The sequence below is a fragment of the Psammomys obesus genome, unplaced genomic scaffold, assembly GCF_907164565.1.
Source record: "Psammomys obesus unplaced genomic scaffold, mPsaObe1.curated_primary_1811, whole genome shotgun sequence".
NCBI classification, from domain to species: Eukaryota; Metazoa; Chordata; class Mammalia; order Rodentia; family Muridae; genus Psammomys; species Psammomys obesus.
In genome coordinates, this window is record NW_026585895.1 from 16,112,634 (window position 1) to 16,131,716 (window position 19,083).

Sequence of the window (19,083 nt, forward strand, 5' to 3'; positions counted from 1 at the left end):
ACACACACACACACACACACACACACACACACACACACACACACACATACACCAAGCCTTCAGGGTACAAGTTAGGGTGAACACATAGAAAGACCCTTATGACCATTGCCTGGACTTGACTGAGCTTAGAGAATATTTTGAGAATGAAAACTAACACGCTTTGTCCAGCAAGTTCTTTTTTGTAACAATCCGATACCCTATGACAATTATGTTTTCTATTCAGTCTCTTGATGATGCATTAAGCTTCTTAGGCATTAAGCTTGATTTGGTGAATGCTGATTCCATCCTTAAAGCCACAAATTCAGTGCTGGGACCAGTATTAACAGATGACTGAGGCAATCATCTACCTATGAGGCAAATAATAGTTTGCATGCAAACGGATCTTTGGATTCACAGAGAGTCTTTATTATGCCTGTGGAAATTAGTGCAAAGGAGGCCGCTAAGTTTCTAGTACAAGTCACATTTGTTGCTCTTTATATAATTTCAGTGTTTTCAATGTGCTTGGATAAACCCATGATACTTTTATGGTGCTTATGGGAGGAGAGATAGGCAACTTTCAGCTTTCTTGCCTCTGAATTAAGACCCATTTCTGTGATGGGAGAAAGGAGTTTGCTGTACACATACTCAACTGCAATGTGCTTCCTCAGGACAGTGCCCTTTACCTGACTTGTTATCACTGAAGCATCTTGGGGACCTTTCTGAGTCTCTTTAAGGAAGTGGAGTTTCCGAGAAACTCATAGTCTCGGTAACATTTACTGGTGCCTCTAGTATATTATTTTTGTTCAATTCATTGTCTAGCCTGTGAGTTCCAGTTTCCAACCCACTTAAGAAGTTAATGAGGGAAAGGGCCATACTTATTTCAACTTTTCACGAGAAAACAGATTAAATAAAACTCTGGCAGGGAGACTGCTTCAGGTGCCAAGCTACCACTGCCATCATTTGCATAATGTATAATCTAAGGTGTTGATTCATTTCTGATGAACAGGCATGTTTAGAGAAGGGAGGTAAAATTATGCATAGTCACTCAAGAACCAACGGCCCCTCTTTATATCAATTCTGCAGGCAGGGACCTTTCTGCTCCACTGGCCTTGCTTCTTGTCACTACTCAACAAGCTGACTGACTAATAACTCAGGCTCTTCCCGTGTTCTACCTATAATGTCGTTTTCAGTAGCCATCCTTTTTCCAAAGGAAAGAGCTTTTATTCTTGTGATCCACTGGCTTAAGATCTGTTCCTTTACAGGAGCTCCACAAGGAGAGCAACAGAACCAGAAAATTTGAACACAGGGGTCTTTCTAGAGACTCATACTCCATCCAAGTACCATAACCTAGAACCCCTGCACAGATGCAGCTCATGGCAGTTCAGTGTCCAAGTTGGTTCCATAGTAATGGGAACAGGGACTGCCTCTGATATAAACTGATTGGCCTGCTCTTTGATCACCTCTCCCTGAGGGAGGAGCAGCCTTACCAGGCCACAGAAGATGACAATGCACCCACTCCTGATGAGACCTGATAGACAAGAATCAGAAGGAAGGAGAGGGGACCTCCCCTATCAGTGGACTTGGGGAGGGGCATATGTGAAGAAGGGGGAGGGAAGGTGGGATTAGGAGGGGAGGAGGAGGGGTTTATGGGGAGATACAAAGTGAATAAAGTGTAATTAATAACAGTTAAAAAAAAAAGATCTGTTCTTTTAAGTTTAACTGCTATACTATCCCACCCTCACTCCACTCCTAAACAGGCCCTGTGAATAAAAACAGGCCCTTTAAAAAAAAAAAATGTACTTAGCTGTTAAAGTTAACCCTTTCATATCAATACTGCTGCAGGGTCACTGATTTTTTTTTTTTTTTTTTAATTTCAAACACGCTATAGATTTCAGATGAGTGTTTTTTACAGAACTTACGTTTGGAAACGGAACACATAACTGTTTGAGTGGCTGTGCAAATGCATGTGGTTTACCTAACAAATCATCTCATTTTGTGAAATTTTGTGTTTGAATTTTTAAATTGGTATTGGTCAAATCAGGCTCCTGCAACTTTTGCTGCATTTTTAAATCCTTTCCCCCTATTTAAACTGTCACCTAGTCTGTCCTCAAGGGACTCTGTCAGGGGTTTCTGCGGCTCTTCTGCCATTTCTTTATACAATGATCACCACTAATAAGAACCACTGCTTAGCGATTTAGTGATGTTTTCCCCCCAGTCTCACTTTGAGAAGTGACAAAACTGAAGGCTGGCATATTTGGTGACTTCATATCCTATGTGCTGGAGGTACATGAGATTGTCCTTTTGGCAGCATCAAAGAAGGTCGGCATTAAGAAACACTAGGAGCTGTGTATGCTCCCCACTGGCTACTTGGGGAATTTACATTCAAGTTTGGATTAGCCAGGATACAATGCCAGCCTTCCGGCCATACTACTGACTTATCCGTTTATACAATGTCTTATTTGCATAGTCCAGATGGTATGTTCTACACATCCAATATAGGTTAATGAATAGGTGATTTGACATTTAAAGGTGTTTTGGGAAGAAATGTCTTGTAGTCATTAAGCAAAGTATTTGTTTTCATTTTTACCTCCTTAAGTCACGGTAGATTAAAACTGTTATGTATGATTTTGTGTGTGTGTGTGTGTGTGTGTGTGTGTGTGTGTGTGTGTGTGTGAACTAGGGACTCCCACATGCTGGGTGAGTGCTCTCCTCCTGAGATACTTTCCCACCTATACTTTCTTAAACCATTAATTCCATACTCTGTACATACAGTGTGGTCTTCTGAGATGCCAATAGTGTCATAACCATGGGCTCTGCCTGTTGCACATCTGACCTCTTTTCTTCTGTGCTTTCTCCAAACAGGGATATTTCATGATTTCACAGATTTTTATGAGATGACTGAGAATAAAATTCTCTCTCCAATCATTTCCCCTCCATTCATACCTCTCCCTACAATTTTATTTATTTCCTCTCCTTCCCCTTCTTCTTGCAGTAACAATCTTAATGTCTGGGCCATGGATTTTTACCCCAATCTTTTTTTTTTTTTAACCTCAATCCTTTGTAAGACATTTAAGGAATATGCTTGCCTATCCCAGAAAAAGCCAGGTGGTTTTAGAAATTGAGTACAACCAAAAAAATATGAATGTTGAGAGCAGCTGAGTGACTACACAACTTAAACTGTACTTACACAATAATTACTTAATTTGCTTCTGAGCACTAAATCCCCTCTGTGGGCTTCAGAGAGATGTTGTCACAGCAAATGCAACCCACAACAATAAGAGATCGCATCAACTGCTACACTGCTGGGTGTGCAGCCTTCAGTCACGCTGGATTAAATTGTCAATAAAGGATGCTGTTGAAAACTGTTCAGAAGAATGACTAGCACTAGACTCGAATTCAGGTAGGTTCCCATGAGTTAGTGCATCCAATATAGTGTTGGTATCTCAAAGGACTGACGCTTAGCTGGTCTTGGGTTATGTGACAGTTCTGAATAGGGATTCCATTTTTCTAATATTCGTTCATGTGCACGTCTGTGCCTGTGTTAATTTATGTGTACTACATGCATGTGGGTGCAGCAGAAACCAGAAGATGACGTCATATCTCTTGGAGATGGAGTTATGGGCAGTTGGAAGCGTCCTGATGTAGGTGCTTGGAACCAAACCTTAGTCTTTTGGAAGATCAGTGAGTGCTCTTCATTATTGAGCCATCTCTCTAGACCCAGTGATGGATTTTCTCTTGAAGAGCAGTTTCTCTTGTTCAAACCAGTCTTTGCCTTTTATCCAATTATCAGCAAAATTCAGGATACAGATGCCGGCAGATCAGAGGTTCACCTGTGTTATTACAACTGCCTTGTAGCAGAAGCCAGGGCCAAGGATAGGTTGATTGACTTACGCGCCACCATGTCTTAGCCTCAGGCCACAGTGATTCCCGGGAATCAAGTCTCGTCAGCAAATCAATTAGCTGTGCACGTGTGCATTTCATTAAATAGACTGATCTTCTGACTTGTTAATTCAAAAATCAAAGAGATTAAATCAGCTCTTCATGAAAACATAGGTGGAGAAAAACTTATTTTAGCCCCAGACTCTCAATTTTGGTCCTATGAAGGTCAATGCTTTGTATAATAGCACAAGGCACCATAGGACCTACGTAAGCCATTCCAGGATGATCAACCCTGACTCGGAAGTTCCAACTTGCAGACAAAAATGCAGAACGTGAACAGTCTTCTTTCTCAGCTGGAAACTTGGAAACATTTTGCTGAAGTCTTGAGAAACTTGGTCCTTGGCTTTTCCCTCTGACCAGCCCTGCTCTTTTTAAATGTGATCGAATCCTTAACCTCCCTCATTCTCACTCACTGTGTTTATTCTTCCAGCTGTGACAACAGTATGCCTGTCCCATTGCTTTCCCACTTTTGGCCCTTTCAGTGGCTTGTGGAAAAGCCTGATCCCTCTGCAATCTGCCTGCTCTGGTGTTAAGGGCTGGGGAGCATTCCCTTTCTCTTAGTCACGTGCATGAATATCCCTCGGCCATGAACTTCTGACTGAATGGTGATTGGCGAGAAAGGCAGAGAGACATGATCTCGTCATCTGTCAACCAGACTCCCACCCAAATGTCAGAGCTTGTCTAGGAAAGGCTACTTACTCTTTCTATGTGGGTCTTTTTTCCTAAAAGTCTGCCCTGCCCTATGGAGTCTAGCGTCTAGAGATTTCTTTCCTCTCCCCATCAAGGTCTCTGCGGCATAGAGCCAACTCTTGTTAGAAAGAGCTGCCCCTCACTGTGTGCTCTGCTTGCTCACCACCCACACCCTGTACTCCTCTCCTTCTCCCGTCTTGGGAGTTTGGACCTTCTCCACAGCACTTGCCTTCTGCTGGCTTCTCTTTCTGACTGTATTTCCTATCTCATCTTCCCACACCTTGTCTCTCTTCCTCCTACTGGTCTCAGAGGACTGTTCTCCTACAGTAGAGCATCTTGTCTTGGTCTGTTTGTAAACCATAGCCTGAATCTGTCTCAGATGATGGGAAGGCTAGAGATGAGGCCACTGGGCAAGAACGGCCCTGACTGAGACTTGTAAGGGTAGGGAAAGGAGAAACCTAAAGGCTAGTGCTGGATGCTGCAAAATGAAACTAATGTGTAAAGTGAGACTTTACCCTCTAGTTTCTATCCTGCTCCAACTTCAGATACTTCAGATATAATATTTAGATAGCTATGCATGTTACAAAAAATGTCTCTAGCTGGGCATGGTGGTATCTACCTTTGATACCAGCACTTAGGAGGCAGAGACAGGCATATGAGTTTGAAGCTAGTCTCGTCTACATAGCAAGTTCCAGACAAGCTAGGACTACGTAGTGAGACACCGCATCCAAAAACCGTATTTGTAAAATGTCTGACGTAGTGAGTAAAACAGAACTGACACTCCGTAAAACCTATTATTATTATATTGTTTTCTAAGAGCTAAAGTGACTCTAATCAATAATAAGAGAGCAGGGTTGAAATAAGGGAGGGAGATCCCTTTGATAGAGCAGCAAGGCTTTGTGATAAAATTCGAATTATTATTTATGATTTACAAATTATTCCAGCCAGTTGTGAGGGATGTCACAACTTATTATGGTCACCAGGTTTTGAAGCTTGAGCCTGTTAATGTAAAGTCCTAAATTCCAACTCCACATGAGTCACACACTACTCTTGGAAACCCTAGTAGTCCTGTGTTTTAATCTCTGAAATGGAGTTTCAAAGAAATCAACCACCCAGACTTGTTTCCAGTTCAGGTGGGATATGACATGACATGTGAAGCTCGCTCGCTGCACAGCACACAGCACATGGCACACAGTAACCGCTGCGTAACAATTGCTCCAGTTAGGACTAGAATTGTGAAAACGAGAGCAGATTCAAGTTCGCCCTTGTAAAATTATCATTTTGTCCACTCGCCTTCTGATTTACTTTCCTAATTGACAAAGAAAAGGATCCAGTTGGACTGCTTGGTTGAGACCCTGCAACTGTGAATAACTAGGCTCTCCTGCAGAGATAACAGAGAACTAGGAAAGGTCGCCCATCACTGCGGTCAGTCTCAACCAAGTGACCTCTCCTGATCAGATTTCCGGCTGTTTCAAAAGCCCACAGACAATGTCTCATGCTGTGCTTGCTCATTAATTCATAAGGCAGTTCATCAAACACGAGACACATTTCATTAGAGGATGAGGAATATTTTACGCCATTAGGGAAGAAGATAGACGTCGTTTGAGGGGTGGTAGGTAGACTAACTCATCAAGGACAGTTTTCTACTCCCGTGTTCTGGGGTCAGCGGGTCTATGCTGACTCATCTGACCAACGTCTGCAGAACCAGGGTCTCCCTCAGGTTCTAAGCTCCGGGTTCAGGGAGTCAAAGGTAAAACATGGAACTCACAGGGCACAGCGGAAGCTTTACTGGTTGCCGAATAAATGTTTGTAGAGCTGCCAAGGAAATAAGCCTGTACTTATTCTGAGCATTGTTAGAGACCTTAGAACATCTTGTCCTAAGAAAGCAGGGAGGAAATGATGACTTTGGCTGTGACAGGTTTATAGCCTGCAGAAGGCACTACTGTGCTTCCAGAATCCTCCCTGCGGCAGCCTCTCCAGCAGTATCCCTAGAGATTACTGACATCTGCCGAGAGTAACTGTCACGGACTCCCAGGAAAGCACACTGCTGCGTGGCTGATCCTAACTCCGCAACTGCCTTTGGTTCCTTTTCAAACATCTTAAAGCCAGGAATTGTGCAATGGGATGCTCAGTGTCTGAGGCAAAGTTTGGGGAGGAATTTGATTCTAGCCCATCCAAGGCCCTAAACAAACACACCACGAGAGAAACCGAGTGCAGGACAGCAACCTCACAGCACGTATATCCTCTGCAAATTCTGCCACAGTGGTGTTCATGAGCCCGGAGTGCTCAGCCTAGGAACACAAAGCTTGTGCAAATGCAAAGGACATTTTTGTAGGTCACACTGGAAAAGTACTTTATGTTCAGATCTCCCTGCGTTATATACAAGTCCAAGCCTCTCGACCCCATCCCTGGCCTGTGAACCTCCCTTGACCTTATTCAGGAGCCCCCATCATCTCCTCTAATGCCCTTAGCCCACACCTGACAGGGACTCTCTTCAGGAATTCCTTTAGATCTCTGGGCCCTCAGATATCTCTTCGGGATTTAGTAAAGATATTTTATAGTCTCCCTGAACTGTTAGCAGGGCCCAGAGGCTGTGTCCTCTCATTCTCTCTCATTATTTCTCTTCTTTGGGTGATGGCTTAGATGCTTGGAGAACTGTCCCCGAAGAAGAGACTAATCAACACCAAAGGCCCATGTGTCTGTGCTCTGGGGCTTCTCCTTCTTGGGCCCTGGAGACTCGGAGAAAGCTGGGCCAAGTGATGCTATGAACAGGGGAGGCATCCTGGGCCCTAGTAACTGAGTTCAGTGAGCACATAGAGCAAGGTGGGGTTTGGGTGACCCAGCACATTCCCATTGTATGGTTCAGGGCTAAAGTCAGTGGATTACATGAGGCTGGTAACTGTGGAAGCCATATGTAGAAAGAGCCTCTCTTCTGCCCCAGGAAACACTGTCAGAGAGTCTAACTTGAGGGAAATAAGGTGACTTCTGTCTACACTCTGAGCTAGAGGAAATGCTGCTAACATTAAGGTCTTAGTGTATGTAGGACACTGAAAGGGAAGCCACGGAGGATAACTGTGAATAATTTGCTCTGATTTGTCATGGTCCAAAGTTTTTTTTATATACATATTTAATTTAAAAGAAAAACAAAACAACATTCCAACTGCACAGTGGCTATTGAATTCTTTACTCGGTAGTTTGACAAACACCTCTTCAGTATCTGGAGAAATTAAAAACAGAATCAAAGACAGTAACTCAGATTCCTTCTTCATGTCCTGGAAAGACTCAGAGGAGGGAATTCTCTGGAGGAAAGAGTAGGGTGGATTCTGAACTTTCCTGAGCAGGGCAGATCCAATGTTAGAAACTTATCTCAAAAGTAAGAAGAAAAGGATGAAAGGAGGAAACACCATTTAGCTGTGGGTTGTAGGACAGTGTGGGGTTGGCAAGAAAATTGACTCTGAGCAAATGGCTTTGGTTAACTGTAGGGAAAATAAATGAATAAATAAATAAATAAATAAATAAATAAATAAATAAATATTCTTAATGAATGTTGTTTTAAAACAAGTAGATGAAGGATTTGGAAACCATTTTAAGTGCACTATACAATGATGGCGTGGTGCCTGGCGCCTCATGCCCTTTGTGAAACCCTATGTGGCATGCCTTTAGGGCACCTCCAATCTTCTAGTTTCCTGTTCGTCTGACCTTCCCACTTCTCTTCCTCTGCCTCCCATGTCATTTTCTACCTACCCAAAGCCTCTTCAGACCCCCTTAAAGTTTACTATACAGGGTACCTCGCTCTACTGGGAACCTAGTGTTTTATCAGAAAGGAAATTCTCACAGTTGCAACCAGAAGCTGCTGCTGCTGCCTCTCCAGAAACATTTGTATCTGTCTTTCTCCTTTCTGTCTCCCTCTCCCCTAGTCTTTCATCTCTTCTCTCATGTGATTCTGGGGATTGAAACTACCATTTGATAAGCAAGCAAGGGCTCTACTGAGCTACAACTTCAATCCTCTTCTCTATTTTGAGATAGGCTCTCACAAGTTGCCCAGGCTGGTCTTGAACCTTTGATCCTCCTGCTGTGGCCTCCTGAATATCTAACACTGCACCTCTACTTTAGCAGGCCTGGCAAAACTAGTATTATTACAGGAGCTCTTTATAACTTTATTTGGGAGCACAGAGGATGGATTGATCTTACCAATGACATAGTTCATTCACAAGACAGTTGTTTTTGAAGAAGAAGGGGAACAGAGGAAGAGGGTGGAAAGTTCTAGAATTCCCTAAATTATGCTTTTATAGATCAGATTCTCATCTGAGGTGAAGAACTATGCTTCTAGGACATTTCCTTCTTTGTTGTTGCTGTGTGCTTGCGATGCCTCCCTGCTAGTGTAGAAATATCTTAACTATGATGAGTCTGAATCTATCTTTCAAAAAACGTAACACTTTAATGTATTTTTAAATCTTTGAGCCCTGCCTATGTCTCCCTCTCCCTGGAGCCCATTAGTTTTGTTTTGTTTTTAAACTAATTTAGCTTCTATAACTATCAGAGGTGGTCACCTTTATCTCCAGTTTTAAGGTAATATACTGAGTGGTTACATTATTTGTCTAAGACCACAGTCAAGTGAATGGCCGAGTTAGAACAGAAACCCAGGTTGTCTAACCCTGAGGTTTTCACTGTAACCATGACATAGGCTGTGCTGCTGGTACCTGCTATATCACCTGGAAAGAGTCACTTTTTCTGGATTTCCTTTATTGTCTTTGATGGTGAATTTTCCAAGTCTATTCAGCTGGGTCACAGTACTCTGAGGTCATCACCTCCTCCTTTTATTGACCAGATATTTGGTCAAACATCATTCTGAGATTATTCCATAAAGGAATTTTTGGTTGAAAATTACGTGTATGTATATCATTCAATCACAAGGGTGAGCCTCAACCAACATTACAAAAATATTGTAATATTTTTGTGACATTACAACCCACGTAAAACCAAAAGCAGGAGAACTTTCCAGTCACCGTCTTCTTCCTTTAGTGACAATATCAGCTCTTCCTGGCTTTACAGCTGAGAGAATTGGATGGCCATTCTCTCCGTGTCTCCAGCTTCTATGGGCTTCTCTATCTGATTCTGTACTCCTGAAGCTTCTACCTATTGGTTCTGTTTCTTCAGGAAACTGATTCAGACAGACTCCTTTGTTTCTAAGCATCTAAGGGATAAGTCCTAGGGTCTTTTCTTTTCCAGTCTGAATTTTGTTTGTTTTTTAAGCAAAAAAATTTCCAGTTGTCATCTGCATGCCAATAACATCTCTTTGATTCACAATCTAGCTCAAAAGTACCTATGGGGCCTGGGGCTCATCTAGCTAGTTGAATATTTGAGTGTACACTTGCATATCTCCGGAATACCTGGATGCAACACACACAAAAGCAGATTCGTGATACTGGTTCTCTTCAGGGTTCCTGTGTCTATGAACTATCCCTCTGTGTCTGAAAGACTGGAAATACCCTTATCTCTGCCCCCATTTCTGTTCCTAATCCACAAGCACGACCTGCCAATGTCACTGCAGAAACTTCTCATACGTTTCCTTCTCTCTGGAATCACAGCCTTCCCTATTCCGCTATGCCAGGCCCCATCTTGACTCTTGGGAGACAGTCTGCAGTCTCAGTGATCTTCCTGACCTATAAAGCAGATCCAATCACAGCCTACGGGGAAACATTTAGTTCTTAGCAAGGCCACAGGGTGGCTCCCAGGGCCCTTTGTAGTGTCTTCCTGCCGCAGTGACACTGCTGTCCACTAAAGGCTTCTCTCAGCCTTTAGTTTCTCAAGGTGCGTCCTTCCATACTGGTTCTTTCCGGCTACCATGTGAAAGTTTTTAATTTTATTTTTTAGAATCTAGAAATGCTGACATTCTTCCAAAGTCTCAGTTACTATACCAAGCGGAATTTTTGAAGGGGGGGCGCTATGTATCCTTCTAGCAAGCTAACTGGGTTCCTTTGTCTTGCAAGATCATATTTATCTAAATTAATGTGAACGCTAGCGGATACAATTTATTGAGTATTAGTTAAAGTTCAAGCATCAAGCACAGTGCTGATTTTACAATCGTGGTATTTAAATCTCATCTAAATTTACAGCAAAATCTGAGAGACAGGCAATATCATCCTCCTATCTTGTAGAAGGAACCCAGTAGCCCGAGCCACAAAATGAATGTACTTTCAGTTGTGTGATCACTTAATTCAGAATGCTTGGATCTCCCGGAGGACTTTGAACTTGGAGGGAGCTAACGCCAGGTCTGTTACTGATCCGTCCTGCTAGAAGCCAGCTTGGCATGTAAAATGTGCCCAGTATGTATTTGCTGATTGGGATAATGAGTATTTGAATGAGTAATGAAGTAGGACACATTTTCATATGGAAACTAACTAGGTATTGCTTTTGTTCTGCAATCCAAATCAGTCACCTATGAGATTGTTTACAGAATTCTAGACAGATGCTTGCAAATGAGAAAAATCATATTCACAGTTCTGGAGACAGTGTAGGGCATCCTACACTCTTCATTTTGATGACCATCTGCTCAGCTTCCAAATGAGGTACCAATTCAGTTTAATTTAACTCACAGTTAAAGATGAAAGGGGTTCCCCCTCCCTTTCTAGTCTTCTGGGGTTTCTGAAATAGAGGAATTCACACTCATAATGACACTCGTAGACACCTCCATCTTGTATCAAGTAAATCCAAATCTGCAGTTGTACAAGAAGGAAGCCTCAACTTTCTGAGTCTAAACATGAGAGGGCCAGTTCTTACTTTTGCAACAACAGCCTCATGTGGTTTTAAGGCTTGCCCGGACAGTTTTGCCCCTAGTGATTCAGGAGCACAGCTTCCTCCTGCTGGGACGCCCCGTTACTGCCGCACCAGTTCTCTCACTGTATGCTACAAAAGGGCCTGAGCTTTGAAGGCATGTTTGCATCTTCAAAACTCTAGTCCCAAAATGAAGTACATCATTTCCACTTGCTTCTCTTTGCTAGAAAGTCCAACTCTAAGGATTTCTAAGGGCGGCAAGAAAAGGCTTTTTGTCAGGCCAGAAGGAAGAAAAGGAGGAATTAGTTGAATGAATTCCAGCTGTCCTTGTTCCACGCCACCCAATCAAGCAAGGCAAAAGAATGCTTGAGATCAGCACACAGGGCACTGAAAGGGGGAAGCAGAAGCTTTGCGTGGGTCAGGAAAAGCCGTGAAGTTCTTGATAGGACAAGGTAACTGAAATGAACTGAAGTTGATGCCGAGAGAGATGATAGGGACCAGAAGGAGTAAAGGCAGAAGGGGGTGGGGACAGGAAGGAGTCAGGGGGAGAAGCAGTGCAGATAAAAAGGGCGATAACCCGAAAAAGTGAGAGCTGAGGACAGGAAGTAGTGGTGGAAGAAAGGAAGTGAGGGCAGGGAGGAGTGAAAACAGGAAGGAGTGAGGACAGAAGGGAGTAAGGTCTGGAAGGGGTAAGAGCAGGATTGGTGAGGACAAGTAGGAGAGGATACAGGTGGGTTTAAGGACAGGAGGAGGTGGGGAAGGAAGGGTAAAGGACAGGAAAGGAGGAAGACAGGGAGGAAGTAGGAGAGAAAAGAGAAGTCAGTCTTTGTGTCGGAGTCAAGTCGAAATTATTTTAATAATCTTTTTGTCTTGCTTTTCCTGTCTTCCTTCTATAAGTAATTAAATAACACACCCTTCACCACAAGTATCTTAGTTCCTAATGTGAAGATATGAAATAATTAAGGGATTTGCTGGGTAAGGGTTTTAATGCTATAGACAACTTCTGTTTTCAAGACTCTGCTAATTATAGAGGCTGCGGCTGAACAAAGGGAAGATGTGCAATTAGCAGAGTAGCTTCCTTCAGGAGCTTTGCTGAACTAGTGTTTGTATGAGACCAATAGTCATCTAGGATTCATCTATTAGAAGAACGCTTCTGGATCTGAGAATTTAGAAACTCCAGACTTGGCCATCTTATACTTGACTGAGGTGAAGAAATAAAGGACATTTATTATCTTATCTAAATGGTAGAGGGTGAAGAATGGGCCCATATATGGAGAGAGAAGATGCCTGGTGTTTCTGTAGTCTCCCACTCTTTGCCTTGGTGATCATATTCAGGGAGTTCTTTCCCACACTCTCTAGAGGTAATAATGCATATGAAAGCACCCGGCACAGAGCTGAAGCTGTAATAAAAACTAACTTTTAATCTTAGATCAATTCCCTTCTTTTCTCCAGCTTTCGTTTCCTTTATCAAGATTTCATTCAACTCAAATAAAAAACCCTTAAGGCTTTCAGAATGCTACAAGAATGGCTGAGATATCAGATGAATGGGCTTCCTCTTAATCCTTGGAAGCCCAATAAAGGCTGCCAGCACATCAGTGGCTCCATCTGAGCAGTGTCAAGGATAAGGAAGTACCTGGGCTGTCTAATCCCAGGGGGACCTCAGAGAGAGAGCTGACTCAGCTGTTTTCTTCCAAAGAGGATAAACTGCATGCCACAATGCAATGTGCTTTCTCTCTCTCTCTCTCTCTCTCTCTCTCTCTCTCTCTGTGTGTGTGTGTGTGTGTAGGGGACAGTATTGTGTTTGCAAACAAGACCTTAAGTGCAAAAGACATTCCTTTGCTATGTAAACACTGAAGGTTCTATGAAGAGTCCTCTGAAAATTTGTGCTTTTTCCTGATTTTGTTTGCAGAAAATTAGGAATTGATGAGATAACTTAAAGAGTTCAGAAACTCCTTGGTCACGCATTATTTAGTGGAAAACTATCGTGGGCTGCCCATCCCAGTCTTCAGTGCAGCTCAGTGTGGGTTGAGAAGATGAAGGCCCTTAGCTCCCAAACAGGCATTAGGATTGCATTATCATATCAATAGCCCACATGCAAAGTTCTTGATAAAACGCTCACAATCTAGAGGCACGAGATAAAATATGAGAGTTTGATTTGTGTAAACAAATCAAAGGCATTTTCAGTCAAGCTACTTAATCTGTTTAAGGCACTGCCAGGAATATAAACATCAGAGGAGCCAAGCATGGAGGCAGTTTGGGGTAGGAAAATCTCAGAAGATTGCTCCGTTTTCTGAATTTACTGTAATCTAGCCATATTGGCCTTCTTTCAGTGCTGGGAGGCAGCCAGGACTAAAGCTTCTGGTCTTAACAAACCTATAACTCATCTCCAGACATCTTTGCAGACACCTCCTGGAATGGGCAGGGCAGGCTCAGTTATATAAAACATTAGCAAAAGTGCCCTCCCCTTGCTGGTTTGATACACTTGCTCATGATAGTCACTGTGGGTGGCTGGGGCCCTTTAAGCCATAGAGGGTCTAGCTGTCAGAGCAAGCACATCTTGAGCCAGCTCACCAGACAGAGTGCCACACAGATTGGGATCTAAGATGTCTATGAAAGGTGAGGTTCCTTGAGCTCTCATTACCTTTGGGGCTTTCCTTTCTACAACACGGTCTAGTCATTCCCAGGCTGAGCACTCATGTTTCTTCCTAGTGCTTGTCACAGTCAGTAGCTGTATTGTTTAGTTTAGTTTAGTTTTTAGTTGGTTTCCATTGGCCCCTTAGATCCATACAAGGAAAGATGGTGTTGGCAGTTTGCCTCTGTGCTCAATCTGCCTTCTGTATTTCAATACTGAATACATTGGTTTGAATTTGGATAATCCCATGGCTATAATAGCATGAACATCAGTTGATGTCTGCCCTTTGTGGTGCAGGCTAGCTCCATTCCATCATGCCTCATCTTACCCCTGTCTATGAGTTGACAGGGAAGAAACAGTAACAGACTGGGAATGCTGTCAAGAAGAAAAGGGTCAAAACCCATTCACTAAAGCCTCATGGGAGTCAGAAAAGGCAATGAAAACCAATATAGCTGGCACAAGTTGCTGAAAACAAAGACACAGAGCGTGGACTGTATGTACTGACTTTTTTTTTTTTTTAAGTTTAATATTGGAAAGTCATCTTGGAGGGTATTAACTCAGAGCTGTCTCCCACCCCTCACTGGCAGCTGTCCACTTAGAAGGCACTTGGGGATAGCTGGTCCACTTAGAAGGCACTTGGGGATAGCTGGTCCTTTCACGGATAAGGAAATTGTAGTTTAAATAAAATAAGGGATCAGTCACAGATCATAGGAAGGTGATGGGCAAGAAGCAAGCCAAATCCTGCATCCCCTTGTGATGATCCTGCTTTTTTCCTAAACCACACTGTGGAAAGTTTGCAAATAATTTTAGTGCCTTATGCTTTGTAGGGCAAATCACACATGAGGGTGTTTTCTGTTTGTCTTCCTTACTATTCCTTTCAGTAAAACTATTTTATCATCATTTGCATTTTAGATATTGTTAATAACCCTGCCATCATATTTATATACAAATTTCTTATGTTCAACTGAAATAAGTGATTGAAGTGCAGTTGCCTCATGAGGCAAGGTTATTTCAGCAAAGATTCAAGAACCAATTAGCAATGGCCTTGCAGGAATGGATTTTAAATTGGAATTGTCTCAGGTCATCTGAAGGAAATCTGTGGTCCCTAGCAGTTCATTTTCAAGGAGGTCATTTACTAAAATCAGTCAAAAGTTTCAAAGACATCTGCAAATATAGTTTTTAAGCTGCATTTATTAAACTATGATTCTTTTCCCCTCTTGTCTTTTATGGCAAGGGTGTTTTATATGTCATAGCAGGTAGGCATGAATAAAATGAAGGTCAACATTTCTAGTTATTAGAGAATGATGTCTTCTCTTACAGCATTTTGGAGGCTTTCCTCTGTGACTCGTCCCATGGTTGAGCATCGAACTCTTCACTTACCTTTTGGACCGAGCCTGCTGCCACTGCTTTCTTCTTACTACAGCTATAGAGCATCTAGAATGGTCTCCATTGATCTGCAGAGATTTGAGAGGCGCGCTCCAGAAACTGCCGTTCACCAAATTGCAGTATCCTAAGTAGACACCAGAAAGAGGGAAGGATTTATATATGAAAGAAGTTAATTGGGTTTGAGAGGACAAAGATAGAATCCCTCAGTTTAAAAAGATATCTATTTAGCAGAATGGGATATGGGCAAGCTTTGAATATAGAAGGTTTAAAGCTTAAAAAGACTAAAAGAGAGTTGGAGAAAATTCTAGGGCAGTAAGTAAGGCCAGGTGGGTAGGACAAAGGAGAGGCACTCTGGGTATGAGGTGACAAGGAATGGTAGGGACAGTGTCTGTTTAGAGAACATGTGACCTGCTGGAGAGCCAGCTGTGACTCGTGCCAAGATAATGGTTGCCCTTGATGCCAAAAGGAAGAGCAAACCCAAGATATCACAAATTCAGATTTCCAAGGAAACTAGAAATATATACATTATGTAGAATTTGTTAAAGTGTACGTGTTAGGATTTACTTAAATAATTAAAACTTCACATAGGCAAAAGGAAAGCCAAAGGATACATGAGGGTCAAAGGTAAGACTGGCAGTCCCCTGACCTAGCCCTGAAGCTGGGTCAAGTTGGTCAAATACAAGGTGATTCCTTTTATGTGACTGTTATTTTTGTGATGGGTGATTTTAGGTTGGGTTTAGATATAACTTATCCTCTCTAGGTTCCACATGCAAAAGAAGGAAAATAACAGTGTCTGTATCACCGAGTTGAACAGATGATAAACTAGTGTTTGCGCAAGGTGGGCATACATGCTCACTATATAGGTAATAATAAATGCTAGGTAGTATTTGTAGCAATTGCTAACATGACTAAATGCTGCTTATATTTGAATGTCATTATATTTGTTATCTATCACTGTCACTAAATTCCTCTTAGGTTTTTTATACTATCTGTTCTCTGTGAAATAAGTGTCTTATGCATTTGAACAGCGTTTGAACACAGGTCTATTCAGCCTGCCATTGCTTAGCCCACTTCTTAGCTTTGGCAGTGCCCAACTCAAGATATATATTCAAAGATTGAAAACTGAATTTGGTCAAACACCAAATACTTATTAAGCTAAATGCCAGGGCAAAGAAGTCCTACAGGAAGGATTCTAAGTCACTACAATACTTTGTGATCTCTTATTTATGAAAAACTGTATTTTCTGAAATGTACCATATAACTAAGAACAAACCAGAGAACATATTGATAGTTGACTTTTAGGCTATATTAATTTTAAATTTAAATGTAAAATTCCATAGTTTTTGGTAGATTATTTGCATGATGTTGATAAAGTAATTTCCATGGACATCACTTTTAATAACTAACAAGTGAGTACTGAATGTTGAAGTCAGGAAAATAACACCTGGAAGATTTTTCTCTAGAATATTAAATGTTTCCCTTTGCTTTTATAAAAAATGTGCAAAAAAATCTAAATATAACACCAAATTCTGTGCACTACTAACATGTAACATTTTATGAAAACACTGAAAAAAAAAGGAAGGAAGAAAAGTTGAAGAAAATGATGTTAATGAGTAAAACCCCAAGTAACTTTCTATAACAGCTACTCTTAAATTATTTTTTAGACAGTGTTTACTGAGGAAAAATCACTGTTGTGACCACAAAGAGAGCATGGAAATTTGCAAGTCACTAATTCAAATTTCCCATGGGCAGATATTGTACTTTAAATATTTCAAATCTTACCTAGACATATTTTGCATACCCATTCTGAAGTAGTTATGTGGGTTTTTTCATTATCATATTAAAAGAATTAAAGTTTACCGAACAGAGGGCAGGGAAAGTGTGGGGATGGGTTCCTTTTAACCAGAATATTAATTTCCATCAATACTAGGAAAATAGAAACCAGAAAACACATAGATATTACTTAAAGCAATAATAATTAATAATAGTGCAATAGATGCAAACTTAATATTATCCTGAGAGGCAAAGATGTCTAGCAATAGAAATAATACAGAACACAGAGACAAGCTTTTAGAGACAAGAAGAAAGGCAGAAAACACTTCTCACAGATTGACTTCTCCCATGTAGTTTTAGTAATTCAGTTAGAAGCATGGCTACTTTCTAGAATGTAAAATACAACCCCTTTCAAATATTTGTCCTAGAATACACAACAGTATTTCAAAATCAAGTAGAAACTAATTTGTTCATTATCTACCCTTTTGGGTAATTGCCATTATTGCTATGTCTCTTTGGGCAAATCACTGGAAACACAGTTGTTTTTATAGGGAAATAACTTAGCCCCAACATTTGCCACCTACATTTTAATTTAATTTGTTCTTCTACCAGACTTTAGAATGATAGTTCTTCCACTATATTGTTCTATTACATTTCATCATCAGTATTATCCATTCTCTTTAGTTTCCTTTGGCAAGAAGATATTTTTCCAGTGCCAATTATGGGTGAGAATTCACTCATTCTGTGAGAATATTTATAAGTATGAGCTAAGTGCGAATCTTAGTGACATTTCAGGACAAATAAGATAGCAACAATTTGGACATAAGGTTTAGCTTCCCTACTCTTCCCACCTCCCTCTGTGATAACAAAGGATTTTGCATGCAGATTCTAATCTCAGCTTCTGGCTACACTGGATCAAGGTTTGTGGAATAAAAGAAGTGGATAGAGACCAATGGGATAAAACGGAAGGTACTGCTCAGTTGCCTAGCTTATCGAGGTAATTTCTGTGGCTCCGTGGGAAACCAGGTGGAGGAAACGGCTGATCTCATTAGTTAGTGGAGTGAGGTGAGAGAACTGAGGGCTTCTCAGCTATAATTTCATCACTAACTAACTCTTTGTCATAGCAGCTATCTATGAAAATTAAGCTTCGAGAGTCCTAGATTTTGGTGCGTTAGGGCCTGTTCCTAGGAACAACCCCTGCCATGGGCCTGCAGAATCTAGTAGGTATTACAGCCTGCTTGCATGGGCTGCACAGTGCAGCATGGTGCCCATCACTTCACAGCATCCGGCTTAGGGACTTCTGTGTTGGCAGGGATGGGACAGTTGTAAAACAGCCACTGGTAAAGGCTAGGAATCAGGGCACTCTACTCTAGCCCTCAATCCCTAGAAAGCTGGTTGACCAGTGAACCCAGGTTTAGAGAGAATGCATCTGCCTCTCTTTGGACCAGATCCCTGGGAACAGTTCTTAGTTATACATGGGTTATAGAGAAGGAAAGGTAAATTATACTAGGAGGTCTTTTATTGCTTCAGCTTCTCTAGGCCTAGTCTCCCCAGTTATGTATAAGATACTAGTCTAATTTTGTATTTTATTCCTCCTGTGCTACCAGAAATATTTATTTCTGCCTTTCCAAGAGAGGTAAGCTCCCAAGGACTTTAAAGCACCTCTATGGGACACTACCTGCTGGAATGATCTCTAAAGTTTATGTGCTGTTGTCAGAGTTTAAATACTGGTGACAACTAAGCCACGCCCTGTAAAAATATGATCACGAGAAAACCTGAAAGGATTTAGTACCTTTCTCTACTAATAAACCTGTCCATTTATCCTAATGAAGTAGAATGACACCAACTGTTGCACATCTAGATTTAGTAACGGATGTGTCTGGAGCCATGTTAGGTCATATATCATAAAG

The 19,083-nt window shown here is 41.6% G+C and overlaps 1 protein-coding gene across 10 annotated transcripts in view; it reads right to left on the reverse strand.

Moving 5' to 3' along the window:
- The window catches only part of B3galt1 (beta-1,3-galactosyltransferase 1), a 561,105-nt gene that overhangs the window by 30,723 nt on the left and 511,299 nt on the right, over window positions 1-19,083 (reverse strand). For all 10 annotated transcript variants that reach the window (XM_055600190.1, XM_055600191.1, XM_055600197.1 and 7 more), the window contains one exon: window positions 15,395-15,524. The gene's annotated coding sequence lies outside the window, so the exon portion shown is untranslated. The remainder of the gene's footprint in view (window positions 1-15,394; window positions 15,525-19,083) is intronic.